Consider the following 23,437-nt stretch of genomic DNA (forward strand, 5'->3'; position numbering starts at 1 on the left):
CTCTCTCCCACCCTCTCTCCAATGTCCCTTCTCCCTCTCTCCCCTCCCTCCCTCGTCTCTCCCCTCCCTCCCTCGTCTCTCCTTCCCCTCTCCCCTCCCTCCTCTGTCTCCCTTCCCCGTCTCCCCTCCTCCCTCCTGGTTGGCTGTAGCATCACACTGCTGAAACAAAATGGTGTCTGCTGACTAGACTGCCACACTAGACTGAATGTCTGCGTCATGATCACTGACATCACTGGGCTGGGTTAGAGGGACTGGGCTGGGTTAGAGGGACTGGGTTAGAGACACGGGGACTGGGTTAGAGACACGGGGACTGGGTTAGAGGCACGGGGACTGGGTTAGAGGCACGGGGACTGGGTTAGAGGCACGGGCACGGGGACTGGGTTACGGGGAGGCAGGGCACGGGGACTGGGCCGGGTTAGAGGCACGGGGACTGGGCGGGTTAGAGGCACGGGGACTGGGCCGGGTTAGAGGCGCGGGGACTGGGCCGGGTTAGAGGCGCGGGGACTGGGCCGGGTTAGAGGCGCGGGGACTGGGCCGGGTTAGAGGCGCGGGGACTGGGCCGGGTTAGAGGCGCGGGGACTGGGCCTGGGTTAGAGGGGCGGGGACTGGGCTGGGTTAGACGTCTGGGTTCCATCACTCCGTTTCCACCAATCCACACGTCAGATCAATGATTAGTGAAAGAATGTCCTGGTGTGTTCTCATGTGAGCTAACCAAACCTCCACCACCACCCCGTCTCTCCGTCTTCCTGTCCCCAGGTTTGGACCCCCTGGCCTGGATTCTCAGTATGAGAATTGCCCCTGGAGCTCTGGTTCTCCCTGCAGCAGAGACAGTAACTGGGACACGGTGGGTACTCTCTGAGGTTCTCCAAACGTAAATACTATCATGTTTGGTTTGGTTTTTGGGTAGGTGGGTACTCTCTGAGGTTCTCCAAACGTAAATACTATCATGTTTGGTTTTTGGGTAGGTGGGTGGGTCATGTTTGGTTTTTGGGTAGGTGGGTCTCTGAGGTTCTCCAAACGTAAATACTATCATGTTTGGTTTTTGGGTAGGTGATAGAGGAATTCTAAATTCCTTTATGTATTATTGCCAAAACCAATTCGCACTCATTTCTAATTCATTAATGAATTGTAAGTTCATTAATTATGCATGAAGTAGATTGAGACCAGTCTTAAAAGCCAGGTAAATAGCGTTTAATTCAAGTGAGTACTAACCCAAAATACAAAGAACATTACATTTTAAAGAAGGTGAACATAAAATGACGTCATCAGTTTCACACCGTCTCCCAGCCTTACAATGGCGTAGTATTCAGTCCTAGAGATCTGTTTTTTTTTACTCCCCTTCATAAACTACATTCCAACCTGTCTAAAAGATATACTTCTCTCCGCTAATGGAATCCAACCAAAACATTCTTATCTGTTTGAAAATCTATCTTATCCCTCCTCCTTAAACTTCCCAGGAGGCACAGACAATTAATTCGTTCTGCTTACATTTTCAGTAACAGCTCAACCAAAAAACTCATACTTTTCAAATCGTAACATAATAGTATTAGAATAAATGGTTCTAATCAATAATGTATACATAATTAATCATCTAAACTATAATTTCCTCTAACAGTAGGTGGGTACTCTCTGAGGTTCTCCAAACGTAAATACTATCATGTTTGGTTTTTGGGTAGGTGGGTACTCTCTGAGGTTCTCCAAACGTAAATACTATCATGTTTGGTTTTTGGGTAGGTGGGTACTCTCTGAGGTTCTCCAAACGTAAATACTATCATGTTTGGTTTTTCAGGTGGGTACTTTAGGTTCTCCAAACGTAAATACTATCATGTTTGGTTTTTGGGTAGGTGGGTACTCTCTGAGGTTCTCCAAACGTAAATACTATCATATTTGGTTTTTGGGTAGGTGGGTACTCTCTGAGGTTCTCCAAACGTAAATACTATCATGTTTGGTTTTTGGGTAGGTGGGTACTCTCTGAGGTTCTCCAAACGTAAATACTATCATGTTTGGTTTTTCTCACTTGCATTTTAATCTACAAACGCTCTAATGTGATTCGTCTTTTACGGGAAACCCGTTCGGATGTCTCGCCAAAAATGCAACGGAAATCTGTTTTTCTGGTTGTTTTTGTAAATCCTTTCAATCCTTTACTGTAAAATGTAATTTAAATAAAAAAGATTGTATGATTTGACTTAATAAGGAACATTGTAATTGTAATTTAAATAAAAAAGATTTGACTTAATAAGGAACATTGTAATTGTAATTTAAATAAAAAAGATTGTATGATTTGACTTAATAAGGAACAGCAAGTTGAGTTAGCATTATGTGAAAAACGTTAGCTCAAACTTCCCTGACCTCCGAGTGTCGCATCTGGTTTAGACAGAATGGGGAACTAGCTAGTTAGTACTGAAATCAGACTGGTTTAGACAGAATGGGGAACTAGCTAGTTAGTACTGAAATCAGACTGGTTTAGACAGAATGGGGAACTAGCTAGTTAGTACTGAAATCAGACTGGTTTAGACAGAATGGGGAACTAGCTAGTTAGTACTGAAATCAGACTGGTTTAGACAGAATGGGGAACTAGCTAGTTAGTACTGAAATCAGACTGGTTTAGACAGAATGGGGAACTAGCTAGTTAGTACTGAAATCAGACTGGTTTAGACAGAATGGGGAACTAGCTAGTTAGTACTGAAATCAGACTGGTTTAGACAGAATGGGGAACTAGCTAGTTAGTACTGAAATCAGACTGGTTTAGACAGAATGGGGAACTAGCTAGTTAGTCATGAAATCAGACTGGTTTAGACAGAATGGGGAACTAGCTAGTTAGTACTGAAATCAGACTGGTTTAGACAGAATGGGGAACTAGCTAGTTAGTACTGAAATCAGACTGGTTTAGACAGAATGGGGAACTAGCTAGTTAGTACTGAAATCAGACTGGTTTAGACAGAATGGGGAACTAGCTAGTTAGTACTGAAATCAGACTGGTTTAGACAGAATGGGGAACTAGCTAGTTAGTACTGAAATCAGACTGGTTTAGACAGAATGGGGAACTAGCTAGTTAGTACTGAAATCAGACTGGTTTAGACAGAATGGGGAACTAGCTAGTTAGTACTGAAATCAGACTGGTTTAGACAGAATGGGGAACTAGCTAGTTAGTACTGAAATCAGACTGGTTTAGACAGAATGGGGAACTAGCTAGTTAGTACTGAAATCAGACTGGTTTAGACAGAATGGGGAACTAGCTAGTTAGTCATGAAATCAGACTGGTTTAGACAGAATGGGGAACTAGCTAGTTAGTACTGAAATCAGACTGGTTTAGACAGAATGGGGAACTAGCTAGTTAGTACTGAAATCAGACTGGTTTAGACAGAATGGGGAACTAGCTAGTTAGTACTGAAATCAGACTGGTTTAGACAGAATGGGGAACTAGCTAGTTAGTACTGAAATCAGACTGGTTTAGACAGAATGGGGAACTAGCTAGTTAGTACTGAAATCAGACTGGTTTAGACAGAATGGGGAACTAGCTAGTTAGTCCTGAAATCAGACTGGTTTAGACAGAATGGGGAACTAGCTAGTTAGTACTGAAATCAGACTGGTTTAGACAGAATGGGGAACTAGCTAGTTAGTACTGAAATCAGACTGGTTTAGACAGAATGGGGAACTAGCTAGTTAGTACTGAAATCAGACTGGTTTAGACAGAATGGGGAGCTAGCTAGTTAGTCATGAAATCAGACTGGTTTAGACAGAATGGGGAACTAGCTAGTTAGTACTGAAATCAGACTGGTTTAGACAGAATGGGGAACTAGCTAGTTAGTACTGAAATCAGACTGGTTTAGACAGAATGGGGAACTAGCTAGTTAGTCATGAAATCAGACTGGTTTAGACAGAATGGGGAACTAGCTAGTTAGTACTGAAATCAGACTGGTTTAGACAGAATGGGGAACTAGCTAGTTAGTAATGAAATCAGACTGGTTTAGACAGAATGGGGAACTAGCTAGTTAGTACTGAAATCAGACTGGTTTAGACAGAATGGGGAACTAGCTAGTTAGTACTGAAATCAGACTGGTTTAGACAGAATGGGGAACTAGCTAGTTAGTACTGAAATCAGACTGGTTTAGACAGAATGGGGAACTAGCTAGTTAGTACTGAAATCAGACTGGTTTAGACAGAATGGGGAACTAGCTAGTTAGTAATGAAATCAGACTGGTTTAGACAGAATGGGGAACTAGCTAGTTAGTACTGAAATCAGACTGGTTTAGACAGAATGGGGAACTAGCTAGTTAGTACTGAAATCAGACTGGTTTAGACAGAATGGGGAACTAGCTAGTTAGTCATGAAATCAGACTGGTTTAGACAGAATGGGGAACTAGCTAGTTAGTACTGAAATCAGACTGGTTTAGACAGAATGGGGAACTAGCTAGTTAGTCATGAAATCAGACTGGTTTAGACAGAATGGGGAACTAGCTAGTTAGTACTGAAATCAGACTGGTTTAGACAGAATGGGGAACTAGCTAGTTAGTAATGAAATCAGACTGGTGAACTAGCTAGTTAGTAATGAAATCAGATTGGTGAACTAGCTAGTTAGTACTGAAATCAGACTGGTTTAGACAGAATAGTGAACTAGCTAGTTAGTACTGAAATCAGACTGGTTTAGACAGAATAGTGAACTAGCTAGTTAGTACTGAAATCAGACTGGTTTAGACAGAATAGTGAACTAGCTAGTTAGTAATGAAATCACCCTATTAATAGAAGTTGATTTTCTTTTCAAGGTGCTGGTAGACTCGGTCGGCAGCGACACGCCTTCCTCCTCCTCCTCCTCGGCAGCCGGCAACGACCCCGAGCTCACCTCAGAATGCATGGACACGGACTCTGCCTCTAGCTCTGGTGGCTCGGAGAGGAACTTGGTCACCGCGATGACGCCGTCGCCGCCGCCACCACCTCCCGGCACCAAAGGGAACGGAGGCCGTAACGGGAACCACTTCTCCCCGTTGACTAACGGCAGCGTTCCTCCCGGTAGCAGCAATAACATCATAATGTGTAACGGGCCGGCGAAAGGCCCCAACGACGCTCCGCCCCGCCGACGGTAGCCACGGCAACAAGCCGAGCCCCTGGGCGTCGGCCAACGGTGCTGGTCTGACCCCCGGCACTCTGAACCCAAAAGTTAACCACAGTGCCTGGCCCGGTCCCCAGGGACCCTCCGGCTGTAAGATTGTCCAGCAGGGAGGCTCTCTGGGCTGGGGAGGGACACAGCCGGACAGCCTCTCTCTGTCTGAACAGCCGCAGCGCCTCCTCCTGAATGATACCACTGTCAAGACTCGCCACCTTAACACGACCAACGGACCAAATAACACTACTAACGCCATCGACACCTCTAGTTTACCAAACTCTACAGGCGGCTCAGTGCACAGGAACGAGTCCGGCTCGGGGCTGCGTTCCTGGGGAGCGGGAGGAGGAGGAGGAGATCAGCTCTCCAACGGTACCCTGTCTGGCGCCCAGCACCCCCACAGTGAGGGCCTGGCAGGGGGCTTCTCTAAGCCCTGGGGGGCCTCGGGCCCTGGAGACACTGTGAACGGCCAGGGACACGGCCAGCCCTCCCCTGCTGCTGCTGTTTACAACAGTAAAACTAACAGCAAGGCCCCTGTAGGGAGGTGGGACTCTGCTTCTCCTCACAACCTGGGGACTGGAGGAGGGGCGAGCAATGGGAACGGACTGGGTCCTGCCGGGATCCCCCGACCATGGGCGGCCTCCTCTAACAGGCAACCCCCCAATGGGGAGTGGAGCTCGTTGCCCGGTAACAAATCTCAGGATTCCGGCGACGGACGGAAGTCAGGGGGAGGAGCCAACGGCTGGAAGAGTCTTGAAGACGACGCCCTCAGGATGGGAGGTGGAGGAGGAGGAGTGCAGGACCTGCGAGCGTTGGGGCGTCTGGCAGCAGTGAGGGGAGTGGGGAGAGCTCTGGAGGCCCTAGCTTAGACAGGGACAGGAACGACCCCTGTCGACAAGGCCCCCTCCCTGGGTCTACTCAAGTCCTCTTCTGTTCAGACGTTGACCCCCGTGTCCTGTGCAACACCGGCTGGGGCCAGACCCCAGTACGTCAGGACACCGCCTGGGACGCCACTCTCCCGTCCCCAGACCCGATGACAGGAAACCCAGTAACGTAGGCCCTGGCTGGGGATCGAAAAGCCACGCCGCTCGTTCTCATACCTCCAGCTCTGGAGGATGGCGAGGAGGGGGGGGCGGCCCGGGCCCAGAGTCAGGAGGGTCTGGCTGGGTAGAGCAGAAGACCTTGTCTGGGTGTGGAGACCGAGACAACAAAGGTCCTGGAGGAGAGCGAGGATGGGACAACTCTTCCTCTACCTGGGGGAACAGCCAGAAGGAGGACCTCTCCAACACCTGGATCAACCCTCCGAAACCTCAAAAGCAGGGCTGTGGTGGAGACCGCTCCAGAGGAGGAGGGAGCAGCTACTGGAGTCAGCCCCAGAAGACTAGTGTCTGGGGGATGGGACCGCGACCTTTCAGGGTCTGCAGGATGGGGTGAGCCCGGCCGCCCGGCCAACACCAACACGCACCCCGACGGAAGCAGCAGCACCTGGGGTGGCAGCGGAGGGACCCCTGACCACCCCAGCAACCCTCACTCTGGCTGGGGAGAGCCCCTGTATCCCACTCCGTCGGACACAAACCCCAGAACCACCAGACCCAGGGAGGGTGGAGCGAACCAGCCATGAAGCCCAGCCACCCCTCTCAGAGCTGGGGAGACCCGGCCGAGTGGGGTAAAGATCCAGACGCCAACCCGGACCCTAGAGGACCTCCACCAGGCGGTCCCCACCCCTCCAAACCCAGCGGATGGACTGGGGTGGCGGTCCCAGTTGGACCCTCCCACAAGGAGGAGGAGTCGTCGACAGGGTGGGAGGAGCCTAGTCCAGAGTCGGTGAGGAGGAGGATGGACATCGATAATGGCACTCGGCGTGGGGGGAGACCCCAGCAAATACAACTGTAGCGGGGTCAATTTGTGGAACAAGACCAGCCAATCAGAGCAGGATGCCATGGTCACGACCAAACCCCCAGCCCCAGCAGCAGCCCCCACCACCCCTGAACAACATGGCCAACAAGGACAAGACCTGCAGCTCTGGTGAGTGGAGGGAGCTGTACACACACACACACACACACACACAGTGTCCTCCACCTCCCCTTTGTGTGTGTGTGTTTTAGGGCTGCGTCATCCTTCTGGAATGTTCTACAGATTATTCTCTCTGAGCTGTGAGTGCAGGCAGAAACACAGACCTTTGTTTGGACTGAAATGCAGATAGTTCCAGGGGGTAGACTGAGACAGGAAGGGGGTAGACTGAGACAGGAAGGGGTAGACTGAGACAGGAAGGGGGTAGACTGAGACAGGAAGGGGGTAGACTGAGACAGGAAGGGGGTAGACTGAGACAGGAAGGGGGTAGACTGAGACAGGAAGGGGGTAGACTGAGACTAGGGGGAGACACAGAGGGGGGAGGCAGAGAGGGGGGGGAGGGAGAGACAGAGAGGGGGGAGACAGAGAGGAAGGGGGGAGGAGAGACAGAGAGGGGGGGAGACAGAGAGGGGGAGAGAGAGAGAGGGGGGGGAGAGAGAGGGGGAGAGACAGAGAGGGGGGGGGAGAGACAGAGAGGGGGAGAGACAGAGAGGGGGGGAGACAGAGAGGGGGAGAGACAGAGAGGGGGAGAGACAGAGAGGGGGGGGAGAGACAGAGGGGGAGAGACAGAGGGGGGAGAGACAGAGAGAGGGGGAGAGACAGAGAGGGGGAGAGACAGAAATCCAGGGAGGGGGCTGAGAGACAGACAGACAGAAAGGGGGGAGAGAAATACAGAAAGGGGGGAGAGACAGAGACAGAAAGGGGACAGAGAGGGGGAGAGAGAGACAGAAAGGGGAGAGAGAGACAGGTCCAGGGCTCTATAAATATCTGCATTGCAGAGAACGCAGACAGAATCATGGAATCCAGACATTATCAAACTTGTATTGAACCTAGTAGGGAATCAAGTAAATATATTGAACCTAGTAGGGAATCAAGTAAATATATTGAACCTAGTAGGGAATCAAGTAAATATATTGAACCTAGTAGGGAATCAAGTAAATATATTGAACCTAGTAGGGAATCAAGTAAATATATTGAACCTAGTAGGGAATCAAGTAAATATATTGAACCTAGTAGGGAATCAACAACGGCCTCTTGCTAGGTGCTAAACAACAACAGCCTCTTGCTAGGTGCTAAACAACAACGGCCTCTTGCTAGGCGCTAAACAACAACGGCCTCTTGCTAGGTGCTAAACAACAACGGCCTCTTGCTAGGTGCTAAACAACAACGGCCTCTTGCTAGGTGCTAAACAACAACGGCCTCTTGCTAGGTGCTACTCTGTTATTGATCATCTCAGTCTAGAAACCCAGCTAGTCTGTTATTGATCATCTCAGTCTAGAAACCCAGCTAGTCTGTTATTGATCATCTCAGTCTAGAAACCCAGCCAGTCTGTTATTGATCCCAGTCTAGAAACCCAGCTAGTCTGTTATTGATCATCTCAGTCTAGAAACCAGCTAGTCTGTTATTGATCCCAGTCTAGAAACCCAGCTAGTCTGTTATTGATCATCTCAGTCTAGAAACCCAGCTAGTCTGTTATTGATCCCAGTCTAGAAACCCAGCTAGTCTGTTATTGATCATCTCAGTCTAGAAACCCAGCCAGTCTGTTATTGATCATCTGAGTGAGTACAACAGCAGAGTTGAGAAGATACAAGGTTACCTGCCATTTCCGAAACTCCACCTCACATACCTCTCTCTCTCCCTCCCTCTCCTCTCCCCTCCCTCTCTCTCCTCCCCCTCCCTCTCTCTCCCCTCCCTCTCTCTCCTCCCTCCTCGCTCTCCTCCTCTCTCTCTCCTCCCTTCCTCGCTCTCCTCCTCTCTCTCCTCCCCTCCTCGCTCTCTTCCCCCCCCCTCTCTCTCCTCCCCTCCTCGCTCTCTTCCCCTCCCTCTCTCTCCTCCCCTCCTCGCTCTCTTCCCCTCCCTCTCTCTCCTCCCTCCTCTCTCTCCTCCTCCCCCTTCCTCTCTCTCCTCCCCTCCTCGCTCTCCTCCTCTCTCTCCTCCCCTCCTCGCTCTCCTCCTCTCTCTCCTCCCCCTCCCTCTCTCTCCCCCTCCCTCTCTCTCCTCCTCCTCCCCCTCTCTCTCTCCTCCTCTCCCTCTCTCTCCTCCTCCCTCTCTCTCTCCTCCTCCCTCTCTCTCTCCTCCTCCTCTCTCTCTCTCCTCCTCCCTCTCTCTCTCTCCTCCTCCCTCTCTCTCTCTCCTCCTCCCTCTCTCTCTCCTCCTCCCTCTCTCTCTCTCCTCCTCCCTCTCTCCTCCTCCCCCTCTCTCTCTCCTCCTCCCCCTCTCGCTCTCCTCCCCCTCTCTCCTACTCCCCCTCTATCTCTCCTACTGTCTCTCTCCTCCTTTCTCTCTCCTCCTCCCCCTCTCTCTCCTCCTCCAGGTTGGGGTGAACAATACACCGGTCCCCAGAAGATGGAGTCAGGAACGTGGGGTGATCCGCCAGGCCCACCCGTCTCTGTGGACAACGGGACATCGGCCTGGGGGAAACCCATGGACACCAGCTCCACCTGGGAGGAGCTGAGAGACAGAGGGGACAGAGACAGAGGGGACAACTCTGCGACAGGAGGCTGGGAAGGACCTGGAGCACAGAACCACCACAAACCTGGTAAGACACATACACACACACACACACACACACCAACCTGGTGAGACAGACACACACACACACACACCAACCTGGTGAGACAGACACACACACACACACACCAACCTGGTGAGACAGACACACACACACCAACCTGGTGAGACACATACACACACACACACACACACACACCAACCTGGTGAGACAGACACACACACACCCATCTCCTCGTGTCTCTCTCCAGGCCCCCTCGTGTCTCTCTCCAGGCCCCCTCATCCCCTCGTGTCTCTCTCCAGGTCCCCTCGTGTCTCTCTCCAGGTCCCCTCGTGTCTCTCTCCAGGTCCCCTCGTGTCTCTCTCCAGGTCCCCTCGTGTCTCTCTCCAGGCCCCCTCGTGTCTCTCTCCAGGCCCCCGGTGTCTCTCTCCAGGCCCCCTCGTGTCTCTCTCCAGGTCCCCTCGTGTCTCTCTCCAGGCCCCCTCGTGTCTCTCTCCAGGTCCCCTCGTGTCTCTCTCCAGGCCCCCTCGTGTCTCTCTCCAGGCCCCCTGGTGTCTCTCTCCAGGTTTAATCCCTTTGTCCTCTCTCCACCCTCCAGGTCCCAAGCCCATGCAGCAGGAGAGTAGTACCTGGTGTGGGGAGGAGGTGTCGTGCCAGGCCAGTTGGGAACCGGAGGAGGAGCTGGAGATCGGGATGTGGAGCAACACCCCAAGTCACCGAGACCGGGACAGAGACGGTCACAGAGAGAACCACAGAGACCGGGACAGAGACGGTCACAGAGAGAACCACAGAGACTGTCAGGACAACAGGAACAACGGGCCACAGCAACACAGCTGGAACTACATGAAGAAAATTCCTCCCAAGGTATTACTGAGTCGTTATATTAACCCAGGTCTCTCTGTGTAGGTTATTAACCCAGGTCTCTCTGTGTAGGTTATTAACCAGCGGGTCTCTGTGTAGGTTATTAACCAGCGGGTCTCTCTGTGTAGGTTATTAACCAGAGGGTCTCTCTGTGTAGGTTATTAACCAGAGGGTCTCTCTGTGTAGGTTATTAACCAGAGGGTCTCTCTGTGGGTTATTAACCCAGGTCTCTCTGTGTAGGTTATTAACCAGAGGGTCTCTCTGTGTGGGTTATTAACCCAGGTCTCTCTGTGTGGGTTATTAACCAGAGGGTCTCTCTGTGTAGGTTATTAACCAGAGGGTCTCTCTGTGTAGGTTATTAACCAGGGGTCTCTCTCTGTGTGGGTTATTAACCAGGGGGTCTCTCTCTGTGTGGGTTATTAACCAGGGGTCTCTCTCTGTGTGGGTTATTAACCAGGGGGGTCTCTCTGTGTGGGTTATTAACCAGGGGTCTCTCTCTGTGTGGGTTATTAACCAGGGGGTCTCTCTCTGTGTGGGTTATTAACCAGGGGTCTCTCTCTGTGTGGGTTATTAACCAGGGGTCTCTCTCTGTGGGGTTATTAACCAGGGGTCTCTCTCTGTGTGGGTTATTAACCAGGGGTCTCTCTCTGTGTGGGTTATTAACCAGGGGTCTCTCTGTGTGGGTTATTAACCAGGGGGTCTCTCTCTGTGTGGGTTATTAACCAGGGGTCTCTCTCTGTGTGGGTTATTAACCAGGGGTCTCTCTCTGTGTGGGTTATTAACCAGGGGGTCTCTCTCTGTGTGGGTTATTAACCAGGGGTCTCTCTCTGTGTGGGTTATTAACCAGGGGGTCTCTGTGTGGGTTATTAACCAGGGGGTCTCTGTGTGGGTTATTAACCAGGGGTCTCTCTCTGGGTTATTAACCAGGGGTCTCTCTGTGTGGGTTATTAACCAGGGGTCTCTCTCTGTGTGGGTTATTAACCAGGGGTCTCTGTGTGGGTTATTAACCAGGGGGTCTCTGTGTGGGTTATTAACCAGGGGGTCTCTGTGTGGGTTATTAACCAGGGGGTCTCTCTCTGTGTGGGTTATTAACCAGGGGGTCTCTCTCTGTGTGTGGGTTATTAACCAGGGGGTCTCTGTGTAGGTTATTAACCAGGGGTCTCTCTGTGTGGGTTATTAACCCAGTCTCTGTGTAGGTTATTAACCCGGGTCTCTCTGTGTTTCAGATCAACAAATCGGTGAACAAGCAGGAGGATGCCTGGATGAACCAGTTCGTCAAACAGTTCAACAACATGACCTACCCTGTGAGTACGCAGGGAAGAGGGGTTGGAACTCGTCAGGTGTCGACCCTTTAGTGAAGAGGGGTTGGAGCTCGTCAGATGTAGTGAAGAGGGGTTGGAGCTCGTCACATGTTGACCCTTTAGTGAAGAGGGGTTGGAGCTCGTCAGATGTAGTGAAGAGGGGTTGGAGCTCGTCACATGTTGACCCTTTAGTGAAGAGGGGTTGGAACTCGTCACATGTCGACCCTTTAGTGAAGAGGGGTTGGAGCTCGTCAGATGTCGACCCTTTAGTGAAGAGGGGTTGGAGCTCGTCAGATGTCGACCCATTAGTGAAGAGGGGTTGGAGCTCGTCAGATGTAGTGAAGAGGGGTTGGAGCTCGTCAGATGTCGACATTTTAGTGAAGAGGGGTTGGAGCTCGTCAGATGTAGTGAAGAGGGGTTGGAGCTCGTCAGATGTAGTGAAGAGGGGTTGGAGCTCGTCACATGTCGACCCTTTAGTGAAGAGGAGTTGGAAGGGTAATCCGGGTAATTTGTTCCCCGGAACCCGACCCTTCAGGTGTGATTGGAACAGGTCTTGGGTAGACTTAATGTGTAACAGATTTGCCTGCTAGGACCCATCTAGACCCGAACGCTGCAGTAGAGCGAGATAAATAATTATACATGTTCTCCTGCTGCACTTGCAAACCTCTGCCTCCAGGGGCAGCAGCACGACCACAAGACCACCCCAGCACATCAGTGGACTATCTCTCTCATCTCTGATCTATCTTATCCCTCTCTCTGTCCATCCCCTCCTAGAGAGACTCTCCTGAAGACTTGTCGAAGTGCAATAAGATGGAAGGAGGAGGGATGATGTCTGACAAGCGTATGGATGTGAACATGGGAGAGTACAGTGGAGTGATGGGGAAAAACTCAGCTTCCAGGCACCAGATCCACAAAGAGCCTTCCATGGAGAGAAGCCCTTACTACGACAAGGTACTGTCTGTGTAGTGTACCGTCTCCCAGCGTTGCACTGCCCCCTGGTGGTAGCTCAGTGTCATATCAGAATGTAGCCCCCTGGTGGTAGCTCAGTGTCATATCAGAATGTAGCCCCCTGGTGGTAGCTCAGTGTCATATCAGAATGTAGTCCCCTGGTGGTAGCTCAGTGTCATATCAGAATGTTGTCCCCTGGTGGTAGCTCAGTGTCATATCAGAATGTAGTCCCCTGGTGGTAGCTCAGTATCATTGCAGAATGTAGTCCCCTGGTGGTAGCTCAGTGTCATATCAGAATGTAGTCCCCTGGTGGTAGCTCAGTGTCATTCAGAATGTAGGCCCCTGGTGGTAGCTCAGTGTCATATCAGAATGTAGTCCCCTGGTGGTAGCTCAGTGTCATATCAGAATGTAGTCCCCTGGTGGTAGCTCAGTGTCATATCAGAATGTTGTCCCCTGGTGGTAGCTCAGTGTCATTACAGAATGTAGTCCCCAGGTGGTAGCTCAGTGTCATATCAGAATGTAGTCCCCTGGTGGTAGCTCAGTGTCATTACAGAATGTAGTCCCCTGGTGGTAGCTCAGTATTATTGCAGAATGTAGTCCCTGGTGGTAGCTCAGTGTCATATCAGAATGTAGTCCCCTGGTGGTAGCTCAGTGTCATATCAGAATGTAGCCCCCTGGTGGTAGCTCAGTGTCATTACAGAATGTAGCCCCCTGGTGGTAGCTCAGTGTCATATCAGAATGTAGTCTGGTGGTAGCCCTGGTGGTAGCTCAGTGTCATATCAGAATGTAGTCCCCTGGTGGTAGCTCAGTGTCATATCAGAATGTAGTCCCCTGGTGGTAGCTCAGTGTCATATCAGAATGTAGTCCCCTGGTGGTAGCTCAGTGTCATTACAGAATGTAGTCCCCTGGTGGTAGCTCAGTGTCATAAAAGCTTTGGCTTCCTGCCGCTTCTCTGGCTTCCTCTGGGGCCTTCTCTCCTCCCCTCTCTCTACCTCCCTCCATCCTCTGGGGCCTTCTCTCCTCCCTCTCTACCTCCCCCATCCTCTGGGGCCTTCTCTCCTCCCTAGCCCTCTCTCTACCTCCCTCCATCCTCTGGGGCCTTCTCTCCTCCCTCTCTCTACCTCCCCCCATCCTCTGGGGCCTTCTCTCCTCCCTCTCTCTACCTCCCTCCATCCTCTGGGGCCTTCTCTCTCTACCTCCCTCCATCCTCTGGGGCTCCTCTCTCTCTTCCTCCCTCCATCCTCTGGGGCCTTCTCTCTCTCTTCCTCCCTCCATCCTCTGGGGCCTTCTCTCTCCCTCTCCTCCCTCCATCCTCTGGGGCCTTCTCTCTCTTCCTCCCTCCATCTTCTGGGGCCTCTCTCTCTCCTACCTCCCTCCATCCTCTGGGGCCTTCTCTCTCCTACCTCCCTCCATCCTCTGGGGCCTTCTCTCTCTTCCTCCCTCTCTCCATCCTCTGGGGCCTTCTCTCTCTCTTCCTCCCTCCTCCATCCTCTGGGGCCTTCTCCTCTCTTCCTCCCTCTCTCCATCCTCTGGGGCCTTCTCTCTCTTCTCTCCCTCTCTCCATCCTCTGGGGCCTTCTCTCTCTTCCTCCCTCTCTCCATCCATCCTCTGGGGCCTTCTCTCTTCCTCCCTCTCTCCATCCATCCTCTGGGGCCTTCTCTCTCCTCCTCCTCTCTCCATCCTCTGGGGCCTTCTCTCTCTTCCTCCCTCTCTCCATCCATCCTCTGGGGCCTTCTCTCTCTACCTCCCTCCATCCTCTGGGGCCTTCTCTCTCTTCCTCCCTCCATCCTCTGGGGCCTTCTCTCTCTTCCTCCCTCCATCCTCTGGGGCCTTCTCTCTCTTCCTCCCTCCATCTTCTGGGGCCTTCTCTCTCCTACCTCCCTCCATCCTCTGGGGCCCTCTCTCTCCTACCTCCCTCCATCCTCTGGGGCCCTCTCTCTCTTCCTCCCTCCATCCTCTGGGGCCCTCTCTCTCTTCCTCCCTCCATCCTCTGGGGCCCTCTCTCTCTTCCTCCCTCCATCCTCTGGGGCCTTCTCTCTCTTCCTCCCTCTCTCCATTCTCTGGGGCCTTCTCTCCTCTCTCTCTTCCTCTCCCTGTTTTCCAGGATGTCATGCCTCCTTCCTCATCTGTCCGTCTGTCCTTGCCTCTGCAGCTGTCCCTGCCGCTCTCTGCTTATGATCGCTCCGCCTCGGAGGAGCTCTCCTCCAATCACGGCATGAGCTTTTCCCCCTCCCACTCTGCTCAGCCTATCCCCTCTCTCTGCTCAGGGCAGGCTCCCACCCCCTCTGTCTCTGAGGCTGGTAGGCAGGTGAGTGGTTACGCTGCTCTTGAGTATAGTGTGTTTGTGACAATCTGTCCGAAGTGTGTGTGTGTGTGTGTGTTTCAGTCCTCTTCACGTGTGTGTGTGTGTGTGTTTCAGACCTCTTCACGTGTGTGTGTGTGTTTCAGTCCTCTTCACGTGTGTGTGTGTGTGTTTCAGTGCTCTTCACGTGTGTGTGTGTGTTTCAGTCCTCTTCACGTGTGTGTGTGTGTCAGTCCTCTTAACGTGTGTGTGTGTGTGTCAGTCCTCTTAACGTGTGTGTGTGTGTGTGTGTGTGTGTGTGTTTCAGAATGTAAACTCCATGTATGGCAGCAGTGCAGTACCATCTCATAACGCTCCCCTCAACTCAGCCCAGAACAATCTCCGTAACCAAGTGCCTCCACCCGTCCTGTCCTCTCAGGTACACACACACTCAATATATGTGGCCACCGATGAACTACCTGGTGTGATCATATAAAAATGTTAACCAGACTGTCCCTTTAAAGGGGATGTTAACCAGACTGTCCCTTTAAAGGGGATGTTAACCGGGAGGTCCCTTTAAAGGGGATGTTAACCAGACTGTCCCTTTAAAGGGGATGTTAACCAGACTGTCCCTTTAAAGGGGATGTTAACCAGACTGTCCCTTTAAAGGGGATGTTAACCAGACTGTCCCTTTAAAGGGGATGTTAACCAGACTGTCCTTTTAAAGGGGATGTTAACCAGACTGTCCCTTTAAAGGGGATGTTAACCGGGAGGTCCCTTTAAAGGGGATGTTAACCGGGAGGTCCCTTTAAAGGGGATGTTAACCGGGAGGTCCCTTTAAAGGGGATGTTAACCAGACTGTCCCTTTAAAGGGGATGTTAACCGGAGGTCCCTTGAAGGGGATGTTAACCGGGAGGTCCCTTTAAAGGGGATGTTAACCAGACTGTCCCTTTAAAGGGGATGTTAACCAGACTGTCCTTTTAAAGGGGATGTTAACCAGACTGTCCCTTTAAAGGGGATGTTAACCAGACTGTCCCTTTAAAGGGGATGTTAACCGGGGGGTCCCTTTAAAGGGGATGTTAACCGGGAGGTCCCTTTAAAGGGGATGTTAACCAGGGGGTCCCTTTATGTTCAACCTCCTGAAGGTCCAAGAATATTCTCCCCATTGCCTTACTTTTGACATCTCTACTGAAGTACCCTCCCAGTGCAGGAGGTCTGACTCTGTTCTACTAATCTAGTTGTCCTCCCAGTGCAGGAGGTCTGACTGTTCTACTCATCTAGTTGTCCTCCCAGTGCAGGAGGTCTGACTGTTCTACTCATCTAGTTGTCCTCCCAGTGCAGGAGGTCTGACTGTTCTACTAATCTAGTTGTCCTCCCAGTGCAGGAGGTCTGACTCTGTTCTACTCATCTAGTTGTCCTCCCAGTGCAGGAGGTCTGACTCTGTTCTACTAATCTAGTTGTCCTCCCCAATGCAGGAGGTCTGACTCTGTTCTACTAATCTAGTTGTCCTCCCAGTGCAGGAGGTCTGACTGTTCTACTAATCTAGTTGTCCTCCCAGTGCAGGAGGTCTGACTCTGTTCTACTAATATAGTTGTCCTCCCCAGTGCAGGAGGTCTGACTGTTCTACTCATCTAGTTGTCCTCCCAGTGCAGGAGGTCTGACTCTGTTCTACTAATATAGTTGTCCTCCCCAGTGCAGGAGGTCTGACTCTGTTCTACTAATCTAGTTGTCCTCCCAGTGCAGGAGGTCTGAGTCTGTTCTACTAATCTAGTTGTCCTCCCAGTGCAGGAGGTCTGAGTCTGTTCTACTAATCTAGTTGACGTGACTGTGTTCCAGGTCCCTCCCTCTCTCCTGAAGTACCCTCCCAGTGCAGGAGGTCTGACTCTGTTCTACTAATCTAGTTGACGTGACTGTGTTCCAGGTCCCTCCCTCTCTCCTGAAGTACCCTCCCAGTGCAGGAGGCCTGAACCTGTTTGGTCCACAGCAAGTAGCTGTCCTCAACCAGCTGTCTCAACTCAACCAGCTGTCTCAACTCAACCAGCTTAACCAGTTACAGGTTAACACACACACACACCGTCATACACAGGTTAACACACACACACCGTCATACACAGGTTAACACACACACACACACACACACACCGTCATACACAGGTTAACACACACCTCTTAACCCTGATGTCCGTTAACTCCGATCTGACATCTAGTGTAATTCCTGACGGGCCGTTTGTCTCCACAGCGTCTCCTCCTCCAGCAGTCTCAGCAGCAGAATCAGAGACCGATGTCTGTTGGACAGCAGCAGAGTCACAGACCCATGCCTGTGGGACGCCAGCAGGACCAGCAGGTACATACGGGCTCTGTCTGTCTTTCTCTGTCTGTCTCTCGGTGTTGTCTGTCTGTCTGTCTTTCTCTGTCTGTCTGTCTCTCGGTGTTGTCTGTCTGTCTCTCTGTCTCTGCCTGTCTCGGTGCTGTCTGTCTGTTTGCCTGTCTCTGTCTCTCTGCTTCTTTGTGTCTGTCTGTCTCTCGGTGTTGTCTGTCTGTCTCTCGGTGTTGTCTGTCTGTCTCTCTGTCTCTGTCTGTCTCTCGGTGTCTCTGTTTCACGTTATACACAGCCTTGGTTCTTTTCTGATACTAGTCTATAGGACAGACTAACTGTCTGTGCCGCCATCTAACCCCTCCCCTCTCTGTGTGCAGGGCCGTCCTATTGGTTCGTCCCAGTCGATGATGCAGCCTCCGCAACACCTCGACCACTCCCTCTTGAAGCAGAACCCCGCCCACCAGCCCTCAAGTCCTACATGGACAACTACATGCCCCAGAATGCATCTGAGCTGCAGAAGGAACCCAACCACATGGGCTCCTTTACCAACTTCCCTTTAGGTAGGCCTTCATGATGCCTGAAGGAAATATCTGATCATTTAGAAGGGCCCTCACACCCAGGGGGCCTGCTGTGATAGACTGGTGTCCTGTCCAGGGGTGTCCTGGTACATCAAGCTGTCTCACTACAGAAACAGGAGACAGACTAGTGTCCTGTCCAGGGGTGTCCTGGTACATCAAGCTGTCTCACTACAGAAACAGGAGACAGACTAGTGTCCTGTCCAGGGGGTGTCCTGGTACATCAAGCTGTCTCACTACAGAAACAGGAGACAGACTAGTGTCCTGTCCAGGGGTGTCCTGGTACATCAAGCTGTCTCACTACAGAAACAGGAGACAGACTAGTGTCCTGTCCAGGGGGTGTCCTGGTACATCAAGCTGTCTTGCTACTATCCTGGTGTCTACGTAGTCCTGTAGTTCTAGACAGTGTTTTATCCTGGTGTCTACGTAGTCCTGTAGTTCTAGACAGTGTTTTATCCCGGTGTCTACGTAGTCCTGTAGTTCTAGACAGTGTTTTATCCTGGTGTCTACGTAGTCCTGTAGTTCTAGACAGTGTTTTATCCTGGTGTCTACGTAGTCCTGTAGACAGTGTTTTATCCTGGTGTCTAGTAGTCCTGTAGTTCTAGACAGTGTTTTATCCTGGTGTCTACGTAGTCCTGTAGTTCTAGACAGTGTTTTATCCTGGTGTCTACGTAGTCCTGTAGTTCTAGACAGTGTTTTATCCTGGTGTCTACGTAGTCCTGTAGTTCTAGACAGTGTTTTATCCTGGTGTCTACGTAGTCCTGTAGTTCTAGACAGTGTTTTATCCTGGTGTCTACGTAGGCCTGTAGTTCTAGACAGTGTTTTATCCTGGTGTCTACGTAGTCCTGTAGTTCTAGACAGTGTTTTATCCTGGTGTCTACGTAGTCCTGTAGTTCTAGACAGTGTTTTATCCCGGTGTCTACGTAGTCCTGTAGTTCTAGACAGTGTTTTATCCCGGTGTCTACGTAGTCCTGTAGTTCTAGACAGTGTTTTATCCCGGTGTCTACGTAGTCCTGTAGTTCTAGACAGTGTTTTATCCCGGTGTCTACGTAGTCCTGTAGTTCTAGACAGTGTTTTATCCCGGTGTCTACGTAGTCCTGTAGTTCTAGACAGTGTTTTATCCTGGTGTCTACGTAGTCCTGTAGTTCTAGACAGTATCCTGGTGTCTACATAGTCCTGTAGTTCTAGACAGTGTTTTATCCTGGTGTCTACATAGTCCTGTAGTTCTAGACAGTGTTTTATCCTGGTGTCTACGTAGTCCTGTAGTTCTAGACAGTGTTTTATCCTGGTGTCTACGTAGTCCTGTAGTTCTAGACAGTGTTTTATCCTGGTGTCTACGTAGTCCTGTAGTTCTAGACAGTGTTTTATCCTGGTGTCTACGTAGTCCTGTAGTTCTAGACAGTGTTTTATCCTGGTGTCTACGTAGTCCTGTAGTCCTGTAGTTCTAGACAGTGTTTTATCCTGGTGTCTACGTAGTCCTGTAGTTCCAGACAGTGTTTTATCCTGGTGTCTACGTAGTCCTGTAGTTCTAGACAGTGTTTTATCCTGGTGTCTACGTAGTCCTGTAGTTCTAGACAGTGTTTTATCCTGTAGTCCTGTAGTTCTACGTAGTTCTGTCTGTGTATATCTGAAATACTACAATACTCTCGTCTTCTCCAGGCTTGAACTCTAACCTGAATGTAGGCCTTGACACGGGGTCTGGCTGTAAGGAGCCTCAGTCTCGTCTGAAGAAGTGGACGGCCTTGGACGTGTCCGTAAACTCACCTCTGGAGCACAAGCCTGGTACGTCTCTCAGTGTGTGTGTGTGTGTGTCCACGTCTCTCAGTGTGTCCAAGCCTGGTACGTCTCTCAGTGTGTGTGTGTCCAAGCCTGGGACGTCTCTCAGTGTGTGTGTCCAAGCCTGGGACGTCTCTCAATGTGTGTGTGTCCGCATTGGAGAGAATAGATGTTTCTGTTACTGAGCACCAGCTGACTAACTGGCTGATCTACAGGTAATAATAGTTATTTAGGAGCTGACTGACTGGCTGATCTACAGGTAATAATAGTTATTTAGGGACTGACTGACTGACTGACTGATCTACAGGTAATAATAGTTATTTAGGAGCTGACTGACTGACTGACTGACTGATCTACAGGTAATAATAGTTATTTAGGAGCTGACTGACTGACTGATCTACAGGTAATAATAGTTATTTAGGAGCTGACTGACTGACTGATCTACAGGTAATAATAGTTATTTAGGAGCTGACTGACTGACTGACTGATCTACAGGTAATAATAGTTATTTAGGAGCTGACTGACTGACTCTACAGGTAATAATAGTTATTTAGAGCTGACTGACTGACAGATCTACAGGTAATAATAGTTATTTAGGAGCTGACTGACTGACTGACTGATCTACAGGTAATAATAGTTATTTAGAGCTGACTGACAGACTGATCTACAGGTAATAATAGTTATTTAGGAGCTGACTGACTGACTGATCTACAGGTAATAATAGATATTTAGGAGCTGACTGACTGACTGATCTACAGGTAATAATAGTTATTTAGGAGCTGACTGACTGACTGACTGATCTACAGGTAATAATAGTTATTTAGGAGCTGACTGACTGACTGATCTACAGGTAATAATAGTTATTTAGGACTGACTGACTGACTGACTGACTGATCTACAGGTAATAATAGTTATTTAGGGACTGACTGACTGACTGACTGATCTACAGGTAATAATAGTTATTTAGGAGCTGACTGACTGACTGATCTACAGGTAATAATAGTTATTTAGGAGCTGACTGACTGACTGATCTACAGGTAATAATAGTTATTTAGGAGCTGACTGACTGACTGACTGATCTACAGGTAATAATAGTTATTTAGGAGCTGACTGACTGACTGATCTACAGGTAATAATAGATATTTAGAGCTGACTGACTGGCTGACTGACTGATCTACAGGTAATAATAGTTATTTAGGAGCTGACTGACTGACTGACTGATCTACAGGTAATAATAGTTATTTAGGAGCTGACTGACTGACTGATCTACAGGTAATAATAGTTATTTAGGAGCTGACTGACTGACTGGCTGACCTACAGGTAATAATAGTTATTTAGAGCTGACTGGCTGACTGATCTACAGGTAATAATAGTTATTTAGGAGCTGACTGACTGACTGACTGATCTACAGGTAATAATAGTTATTTGGGAGCTGACTGACTGACTGACTGTTCTACAGGTAATAATAGTTATTTAGGAGCTGACTGACTGACTGTTCTACAGGTAATAATAGTTATTTAGGAGCTGACTGACTGACTGATCTACAGGTAATAATAGTTATTTAGGAGCTGACTGACTGACTGATCTACAGGTAATAATAGTTATTTAGGAGCTGACTGACTGACTGATCTACAGGTAATAATAGTTATTTAGGAGCTGACTGACTGACAGATCTACAGGTAATAATAGTTATTTAGGAGCTGACTGACAGATCTACAGGTAATAATAGTTATTTAGGAGCTGACTGACTGACTGATCTACAGGTAATAATAGTTATTTAGGAGCTGACTGACTGACTGACTGATCTACAGGTAATAATAGTTATTTAGAGACTGACTGACTGACTGATCTACAGGTAATAATAGTTATTTAGGAGCTGACTGGACTGACTGATCTACAGGTAATAATAGTTATTTAGGAGGAGCTGATCTACAGGAATAGTTATTTGAGCTGACTGACTGATCTACAGGTAATAATAGTTATTTAGGAGCTGACTGACTGACTGATCTACAGGTAATAATAGTTATTTAGGAGCTGACTGGCTGACTGACTGATCTACAGGTAATAATAGTTATTTAGAGCTGACTGACTGATCTACAGGTAATAATAGTTATTTAGGAGCTGACTGACTGACTGATCTACAGGTAATAATAGTTATTTAGGAGTTATTTGACTGACTGACTGACTGATCTACAGGTAATAATAGTTATTTAGGAGCTGACTGACTGACTGACTGATCTACAGGTAATAATAGTTATTTAGGAGCTGACAGGTAATAATAGTTATTTAGGAGCTGACTGACTGACTGATCTACAGGTAATAATAGTTATTTAGGAGCTGACTGACTGGCTGACTGACTGATCTACAGGTAATAATAGTTATTTAGGAGCTGACTGACTGATCTACAGGTAATAATAGTTATTTAGGAGCTGACTGACTGACTGATCTACAGGTAATAATAGTTATTTAGGAGCTGACTGACTGACTGACTGATCTACAGGTAATAATAGTTATTTTACTGACTGACTGACTGATCTACAGGTAATAATAGTTATTTAGAGAGCTGACTGACTGATCTACAGGTAATAATAGTTATTTAGGAGCTGACTGACTGACTGACTGACTGATCTACAGGTAATAATAGTTATTTAGGAGCTGACTGACTGACTGATCTACAGGTAATAATAGTTATTTAGGAGCTGACTGACTGACTGACTGATCTACAGGTAATAATAGTTATTTAGGAGCTGACTGACTGACTGATCTACAGGTAATAATAGTTATTTAGGAGCTGACTGACTGACTGATCTACAGGTAATAATAGTTATTTAGAGCTGACTGACTGATCTACAGGTAATAATAGTTATTTAGGAGCTGACTGACTGATCTACAGGTAATAATAGTTATTTAGCTGACTGACTGACTGACTGATCTACAGGTAATAATAGTTATTTAGGAGCTGACTGACTGACTGATCTACAGGTAATAATAGTTATTTAGGAGCTGACTGACTGACTGATCTACAGGTAATAATAGTTATTTAGGAGCTGACTGACTGGCTGACTGACTGATCTACAGGTAATAATAGTTATTTAGCTGACTGACTGATCTACAGGTAATAATAGTTATTTGACTGACTGACTGATCTACAGGTAATAATAGTTATTTAGGAGCTGACTGACTGACTGATCTACAGGTAATAATAGTTATTTAGGAGCTGACTGACTGACTGATCTACAGGTAATAATAGTTATTTAGGAGCTGACTGACTGACTGATCTACAGGTAATAATAGTTATTTAGAGCTGACTGACTGACTGATCTACAGGTAATAATAGTTATTTAGGAGCTGACTGACTGACTGATCTACAGGTAATAATAGTTATTTAGGAGCTGACTGACTGACTGATGATCTACAGGTAATAATAGTTATTTGAGCTGACTGACTGACTGATCTACAGGTAATAATAGTTATTTAGAGCTGACTGACTGACTGATCTACAGGTAATAATAGTTATTTAGGAGCTGACTGACTGACTGACTGATCTACAGGTAATAATAGTTATTTAGAGCTGACTGACTGACTGATCTACAGGTAATAATAGTTATTTAGCTGACTGCTGACTGATCTACTGACTGACTGACTGATCTACAGGTAATAATAGTTATTTAGGAGCTGACTGACTGACTGATCTACAG

The 23,437-nt window shown here is 48.9% G+C and overlaps 1 pseudogene; it reads left to right on the forward strand.

Annotated features, from left to right (window-relative positions):
• The first annotated feature begins 7,017 nt into the window (after positions 1 to 7,017).
• LOC121843486 overlaps positions 7,018 to 23,437 on the forward strand; it is a 32,207-nt pseudogene continuing 15,787 nt past the window's right edge.

Source organism: Oncorhynchus tshawytscha, unplaced genomic scaffold, assembly GCF_018296145.1.
Source record: "Oncorhynchus tshawytscha isolate Ot180627B unplaced genomic scaffold, Otsh_v2.0 Un_contig_8586_pilon_pilon, whole genome shotgun sequence".
Taxonomy (NCBI): Eukaryota; Metazoa; Chordata; class Actinopteri; order Salmoniformes; family Salmonidae; genus Oncorhynchus; species Oncorhynchus tshawytscha.